The following is an 8,827-nucleotide window of genomic DNA, read 5'->3' as shown; positions in this document are numbered from 1 at the left end:
TCTTAGATCCTAGACTCCCCTCCTGTTTAAAACATCTTGTCCTATCACTCTATCCGGCACTCAGGATTTCATTGACATTTCTGTTCCCAGAGTCACCACCCCTCCATTGAGAACAGGCCCAGAGACACAAAATGCCCGTCATACATAAAACTTTTCATTCCATAATCACCCTTGTGAAATTTGTAAACAACAACTGTAATGAGCACATTTCCACGAATTGGTGCAGGATAATTTATTGGGAGAAACTGTGCTTTCCTTACTGCCCTGTGAACGGTCACAAGATATCTCCCGATGTTCAGTGTGCCAATCTGTGCATGGAGCCGAAAGAAATGGGAGAGATTTTCAACAAATTCTGTGTGCCTGTGTTTCGTTGGGAGACAGGAAGAGACAGTGGAAATGACGAAAGCCGGCCAGATCATGGATTGTGTACGGATTACACAACAGGAGCTTGCTGTCTTGAGGTAAATTAGGATGGATAAATCCCCACGAATAGGGTAGAGGCTGCAGGAGCCCTGCCGGACACGGATGATTCTGGTATTTAAGGAGTAGAGTTACAGGGGTCGGTTGAACAGGTTAGAAATTGATTCCCTGAAACACAGGAGAATGAGGGGAGATACTAGCAGGGGTTCCCAATTTTTTTATTTGTCATGCACCCCTACCATTAACTGGAGGGTTTGTGGGCCCCAGGTTGGGAACCCCGGCTAGAGTTAAACACAACTATGATGGTAGAAATAGGGTGAATGCAGGTAGGGTTCTGCCCCTCATGTTCAGTGTGGTCATGGGTTTAGGGCAAAAAGTGAAATATTAAAGGGGAATCGGAGTAGGAACTGTTTCACTGAGAGGGTGCATGAATGAGGATGCAGGTTTCAAATGCAAAGAGGAAACGTTTGTATGGGTGCATGGATGAGGGAGGTTTTCAGGGATATGGCCTGGGTGCATGTGGATGGGTTCAGGCAGAGGAAGGCACAGTCTAGATGGGCCGAAAGCCCTGTTTCGGTGCCGTGAGATGGCGAATTTAAATTTAATGTCCTACTCAAGTCTATTTACCAGGAGACTAAATCATTCTAACTTAATGTTCGAGAATCCTGCAAGCTCAAGGAACACTCTACAGATAAAGAATATCAGTGGAGAGGAACAAAGTTAATGCTCCAACCCCCTATGTCGGTATGGTTTCAAACATTTTCTGATTTGATTTGAAATCAAATCAACTTGAATGTTTCTTTAATTTCCAGCTGCTCACAGACGGACGACAGTGAGTGGGGATTTCCAAACACAGAGAGAATACTGAACCCAGGGTAGATAAACAACAATGCAAACACTGAACAGTTCGTTCCAGACACTCACTCGTTCTGTGTCTTGAGATTACCCCTCAGGCCTCTCTGGCCTCTCCGCTCCAATGTATCTGTGCCCTTTGGGTTCGGACTCCCCAACCCTGGGAAACAATCCTTGGTATATTTGACTGGACATCAAAGGCATTACAGACTACGTTATGAAAAATAGCTTTGACTGTACCAGTGATACCACCTCCCCGGTCCCCCGTGCTCTAAGCAATGCTTCGAGGCACCCAACACAAACCAGCCACGAAAGCTACCCGCTTCTACGTTTGAATAGATTGCAATAGGTACACTTAATATCAAAAAAGTGTATACAATATACATCCTGAAATTATCTTTCTTCGCAAACATCCATGAAAACAGAGGAGTGCACTGAAGAATGAATGACAGTTAAATGTTAGAACCCCAAATCCCACCCCCAAGCTCCCCCTCCCATGCATAAGCAGCAGCAAAGCAACAACTTACCCCCCCCCCGAGCAAAAAAAGCACATTGGCAATCCCCATCGAACAATCAAGCGTGCAGCAAAGCATCGATAAGAACCCCAAAGACTATTCGTTCACCTGGTAATTCGAAATACCACAGTGTGTGTGTGTCTCTCTCTCACCCTCTCTCCTTCTCTCTCCCCCTCGCTCCGCCTCTCTCCCTCTCTCTCTCTCACCCTCTCTCTCTCTCTCTCACCTCTGTCTCACTCTCACCCTCTCTCCCTCTCTCTCACCTCTGTCTCACTCTCACCCTCTCTCCCTCCCTCTCCCGCTCTCCCTCACTTTCTCCTCCTCTCTCTCCCACCTCTCCCCCCCACCAAATAAGGGAAAAAAGGTGTCATAATTTCACAGGTGAGCAGCCACTCTCTATAACAACAATGAACAGACTCTGCCGAGATCCAACCCCTGTGAGGCTGCCAGGGTAGAAACATCCCAGTCCGAGTGCTCCGGCAGTGTGGGCACCAGCTCACTGATGACATCACGGCCATTGTCAACACTTCACTAATGCAGGCTTCACATCGGCCAGCATCGTCCCTGCACCAAAGAACTATATACCTTCAGAATGAAACGACTACCGTCTGGTGGAACTGCCGCCAGTCATCACAAAGAGCGTGAAACGGCCGGTAATGACACAAATCAATAACTCCAATCCTGCCGCACTGGTTCCTCACCAATATTCTTACTGACAGAACCGCTCTGTGACAAATTCCAACTCTACCATCTAAATACAGCCCTCTGCAACTGGGTGTTGGACTACTGAACCATCCGGCTTCAGAAAGTCAGGATGTAGAACTGCTCCTCACTCCCAGTCATCCTCAACACAGGCTGTGTGCTGAGCCCATTGCTGTACACTCTGTTCACACATGACCACACGGCCAAACACCCGGGGAATCACATTGTCAAGTTCGCCAATGACACGACAGTGTGGGGTCCATCACATATCAATGAGATGACATAGAGAGAGAAGGGCTCAAGGCCGGGTACACCCCAACCCACAAACTCACCCCACCACACCCTCATTACCACGAGTTTAACATTTCCTGGCATTCACCATATGTACAGATACTCCTGTGCCTAACGTCACTTTATGGACATATCACCAATATTTTAGGCTATGATGTGTTCTTCTATAATTCCGATATTTTTCTCTTCATGATTTTTGTTCCTGCATGAGACCCACAGCAACAATTATTTCGTTCCCCTTTACAGCAGTTCACTGGATTGACATTAAACAATCCTGAGTCTTGAACCCTGGGGAGAATACCATGACCACCCACATTATCTGTACACCCTGCTGATATTATAAACTCCGACAATGTTACCCCCATTCTCCTCTGGATTAAAGATCCAGCTCGGCCAACCACTCCCTATAACTTGGCCCTGTAGTCCAGGCAGCATCTTAACCAGTCTCTTCTGCGCCCTGAAAATGGCTTTCCTACGATAGTATGAAAAAAGCACGTAATTTTCGGTGTCAAACTCCCCGCTGTCGGAAATGGAGACTGGAACCGTATGCGGTCAAACTCCCCGCTGTCCAAAATGGAGTTCGGAACCGTACGTGGTCAAACTCCCCGCTGTCGGAAATGGAGACCGGAACTGTACGCTTTCAAACTCCCCGCTGTCCGAGAAGGGGACCCGAACTGTATGCGGTGAAACTTTCCGCTGTCGTTAGCAAGTTTGACACTAAATTTGCGAGTCTTTTTTCATATTGCAACAGGTTACAAATAATTTCAAGGGGCCCTTGAGTCAGTTATAGAGATGGGCTGAGAAATGGCAAATGGTTTCGACTTGGACAAGTGAGAGATGGTGATTTTTGGCAGTCAAACCAGGGTGGGACTGGTATAGTGAATGGGAGGGCATGGAGTGCTGTGGAACAGAGCGATCTGGGAGTACAAGTGTACAGTTCACTGAAAGTGGATGGGCAGTACAGGGGGTGAAAAAGAAGGCTTTAATCATGCTGACCTTCATCAGTTAGGGCATTGAGTTCTTGACTATGGACATTATAATGTAGTTATATAAATTGTTGGTAAGATTACACCGGAACCATACGCAGTAAAACTCCCCGCTGTCCGAAATGGAAATCCGAACCGTACGCGGTAAAACTCCCCGCTGTCCGAAATGCTAATCCGAACCGTATGTGGTCAAGCTCCCCGCTGTCGGAAATGGAGACCGGAACCGTACGCGGTAAAACTCCTCGGTGTCAGAAATTGAGACCCGAACCGTACGCGGTAAAACTCCCCGATGTCCGAAATGGAGACCGGAACCGTACGTGGGCAAACTCCCCGCTGTCCGAAATGGAGATCCGAACCGTAGGTGGTCAAATTCCCCGCTGTCGGAAATGGAGACCGGAACTGTACTAGATAAAACTCCCCGCTGTCCGAAATGGAGACCCGAACCGTACACGGTCAAACTCCCCGGTGTCGGAAATGGAGACTGGAACCATACGCGGTCAAACTCCGCACAGTCGTAAATGGAGACCCGAACCGTACGCGGTCAAACTCTCCGCTGTCCAAAATGGAGACCGGAACCATACGCGGTTAAACTCCCCGCTGTCCGAAATGGAAACCAGAACCGTACGCGGTCAAACTCCCCGCTGTCCGAAATGGAGACCGGAACCGTACGCGGTCAAACTCCCCGCTGTCGTAAATGGAGACCCGAACAGTACGCGGTCAAACTCCCCGCAGTCGTAAATGGAGACCCGAACCGTACGTGGTCAAACTCCCCGCTGTCAGAAATGGAGACGGGAACCGTACGCGGTCAAACTCCCCGCTGTCGGAAATAGAGACCGGAACCGTACGCGGTCAAACTCCCCGCTGTTGGAAATGGAGACTGGAACCGTACGCAGTCAAACTCCCCGCTGTTGGAAATGTAGACCGGAACCATACGCGGTCAAACTCCCCTCTGTCCGAAATGGTAATCCGAACCGTACGTGGTCAGACTCCCCGCTGTCCGAAATGGAGACCGGAACCATACGTGGTCAAACTCCCCGCTGTCGGAAATGGAGACCAGAAACATACGTGGTCAAACTCCCCGCTGACGGAAATGGAGACCGGAACCGTACGCTTTCAAACTCCCCGCTGTCCGAGAAGGGGACCCGAACTGTATGCGGTGAAACTTTCCGCTGTCGGAAATGGAGACCGTAACCATATGCGGTAAAACTCCACGCTGTCCGAAATGGAAACCCGAACCATACGCGGTAAAACTCCCCGCTGTCCGAAATGGTAATCCGAACCGTTTGTGGTCAAACTCCCCACTGTCGGAAATGGAGACTGGAACCGTATGCGGTCAAACTCCCCGCTGTCCAAAATGGAGACTGGAACCGTACGTGGTCAAACTCCCCGCTGTCGGAAATGGAGACCGGAACCGTATGTGGTAAAACTCCTCGGTGTTGGAAATTGAGACCGGAACCGCACGTGGTCAAACTCACCGCTGTCGGAAATGGAGACCCGAACCGTACGCGGTAAAACTCCCCGATGTCCGAAATGGAGACCAGAACCGTACGTGGGCAAACTCCCCGCTGTCCGAAATGAAGATCCGAACCGTAGGTGGTCAAACTCCCCGCTGTCAGAAATGGAGACTGGAACCGTACTAGATAAAACTCCCGGCTGTCTGAAATGGAGACCCGAAACATACGTGGTCAAACTCCCCGCTGTCGGAAATGGAGTTCGGAACCGTACGTGGTCAAACTCCCCACTGTCGGAAATGGAGACCGGAACCGTACGCTTTCAAACTCCCCGCTGTCCGAGAAGGGGACCCGAACCGTATGCGGTGAAACTTTCCGCTGTCGGAAATGGAGACCCGAACCGTACGCGGTAAAACTACCCGCTGTCCGAAATGGAAACCCGAACCGTACGCGGTAAAACTCCCCACTGTCCGAAATGGTAGTCCGAACCGTTTGTGGTCAAACTCCCCACTGTCGGAAATGGAGACTGGAACCGTATGCGGTCAAACTCCCCGCTGTCCAAAATGGAGACCGGAACCGTATGTGGTCAAACTCCCCGCTGTCGGAAATGGAGACCGGAACCGTACGCGGTAAAACTCCTCGGTGTTGGAAATTGAGACCGGAACCGCACGTGGTCAAACTCACCGCTGTCGGAAATGGAGACCCAAACCGTACGCGGTAAAACTCCCCGATGTCCGAAATGGAGACCAGAACCGTACGTGGGCAAACTCCCCGCTGTCCGAAATGAAGATCCGAACCGTAGGTGTTCAAACTCCCCGCTGTCAGAAATGGAGACTGGAACCGTACTAGATAAAACTCCCGGCTGTCCGAAATGGAGATCTGAAACATACGTGGTCAAACTCCCCACTGTCGGAAATGGAGACCGGAACCGTACGCTTTTAAACTCCCCGCTGTCCGAGAAGGGGACCCGAACCGTATGCGGTGAAACTTTCCGCTGTCGGAAATGGAGACCCGAACCGTACGCGGTAAAACTCCCCGCTGTCCGAAATGGAAACCCGAACCGTACGCGGTAAAACTCCCCGCTGTCCGAAATGGTAATCCGAACCGTACGTGGTCAAACTCCCCGGTGTCGGAAATGGAGACCGGAACCGTACGCTTTCAAACTCCCCGCTGTCCGAGAAGGGGACCCGAACCGTATGCGGTCAAACTTTCCGCTGTCGGAAATGGAGATCCGAACCGTATGTGGTCAAACTCCCCGCTGTCGGAAATGGAGACTGGAACCGTATGCGGTCAAACTCCCTGCTGTCCAAAATGGAGTTCGGAACCGTACGTGGTCAAACTCCCCGCTGTCGGAAATGGAGACCGGAACCGTACGCTTTCAAACTCCCCGCTGTCCGAGAAGGGGACCCGAACTGTATGCGGTGAAACTTTCCGCTGTCGGAAATGGAGACCGGAACCATACGCGGTAAAACTCCCCGCTGTCCGAAATGGAAATCCGAACCGTACGCGGTAAAACTCCCCGCTGTCCGAAATGCTAATCCGAACCGTATGTGGTCAAACTCCCCGCTGTCGGAAATGGAGACCGGAACCGTACACGGTAAAACTCCTCGGTGTCAGAAATTGAGACCAGAACCGCACGTGGTCAAACTCCCCGCTGTCGGAAATGGAGACCGGAACCGTACGCGGTAAAACTCCTCGGTGTCAGAAATTGAGACCAGAACCGCACGTGGTCAAACTCACCGCTGTCGGAAATGGAGACCCGAACCGTACGCGGTAAAACTCCCCGATGTCCGAAATGGAGACCGGAACCGTACGTGGGCAAACTCCCCACTGTCCGAAATGGAGATCCGAACCGTAGGTGGTCAAACTCCCCGCTGTCGGAAATGGAGACCGGAACTGTACTAGATAAAACTCCCCGCTGTCCGAAATGGAGACCCGAACCATACACGGTCAAACTCCCCGGTGTTGGAAATGGAGACCCGAACCATACACGGTCAAACTCCCCGGTGTCGGAAATGGAGACCCGAACCGTACACGGTCAAACTCCCGGCTTGGAAATGTAATTGCATGGTGGATTTGTTTGGTGACTTGCGAACATACGTGATTAACGACCCTGCAACTAGGGACTGAATAAATATTTAGTCTAACAATTCTAATCAGACATACCATCTACTCGCCTTTCTCTCTCACCCCTGGCTACTTACCACCTCTCCCTCACCACTCCCTCCTCCCAGTCCCTCTTCATCATCCAGCCCTCTACCCCAGCCCTTACTTCTTTCTCCCTCTCGCCCTCACCATCTTGCCTCTCCCTGATCGCTTCATCATCGCCCCTCACAATAGTCCTTGGTTCTTCGCCTTTCTCCCTGTCACCCTTCTCTACCACTCTGTTACACCCCTATTCGACCAGTCTCCCACTCTCTATCACCCTTTCATCGCTTTCTAGTCTCACCACTGTCTCTACTCCACTATTAACAAATCGTACTCCTCTCTCGTCTCTCTTCATTTCTTCACTCTCTCATGCCTCTTTTAATTTCTCTCACACTCTCTCGCCTCTATCCATCTTTCTTACTCTTCCATTCTCTCTCCCATCCCACAATCCCTGTCCCTACCCCATCACCTGTCATCCCTATCCCAATCTCAGTTGCCTTCTGTCTTCCCCTCTCCATCTCCTCCTCTCTCATGTACCCTCTCACCTCACTCAAACTCGTCTCTCTCACTCATTCACCTCTGCCTCTTTGTAACCTTCTCAATTTCTAACCCTCTCCCTCGCTATCTCTCTCCCAATGTCCCACACTCTCCCCCTCACTCTCCCAAGCAATCTCCCTGCTGACACCCGTATCCCACACTGTCTTACCCTCTCTCTCACCCTCTAAATGCACCGCTCGTCCTAAGCGTTCCCCCTCTTCGCTCTCTCTCACTCTCTCTCAACATACCCCTGTTCCCCTCTCCCTCCCTCCCTCTCTCCCTCTCTCTCCCTCCCTATCGTCACACCCTGCGCTCTCCACCTCATCTCATACTGTCCATACATCAACAATACTGAAATGCCAAGTGCCTTTTGTAACTGGGATATTTCTGGGTTTCAGATCCTCATTAATGGTCTTCTTTATATGAGGATCAGCAGGATCCTGGGGTCCGAGTCCATAAGGCACTCAGAGCAGTTACGCAGGTTGACTCTGTAGTTAAGAAGACATACAACGCATTAGCTTTCATCAGTCATGGGATTCAGTTTAAGCGCCGAGAGGTAATGTTGCAGCTATGTAGGACCCTGGTCAGACCCCACTTGGAGTACTGTTTTCAATTCTGGTCGCCTCACTACAAGAAGGATGTGGAAACCATAGAAATGGTGCAGAGGCGATTTACAAGGATGTTGCCTGGATTGGAGAGCAGGCCTTATGAGAATAGGTTGAGTGAACTCCACCTTTTCTCCTTGGAGCGACCGAGGAGGAGAGGTGACCTGATAGAAGGATACAAGATAATGAGAGGCATTGATCGTGTGGGTAGTTAGAGGCTTTTTCGCAAGGCTGAAATGGCTAGCACGAGAGGGCATAGTTTTAAGGAGCTTGTAAGTGGGTACAGAGGAGATGTCGGGGTAGTTTTTTTTTACGAAAAT

Source organism: Hemitrygon akajei, unplaced genomic scaffold (genome assembly GCF_048418815.1).
Source record: "Hemitrygon akajei unplaced genomic scaffold, sHemAka1.3 Scf000045, whole genome shotgun sequence".
NCBI classification, from domain to species: domain Eukaryota; kingdom Metazoa; phylum Chordata; class Chondrichthyes; order Myliobatiformes; family Dasyatidae; genus Hemitrygon; species Hemitrygon akajei.
The sequence above is the reverse complement of the archived record's forward strand: the minus strand, read 5'-3'. Positions refer to the sequence as shown.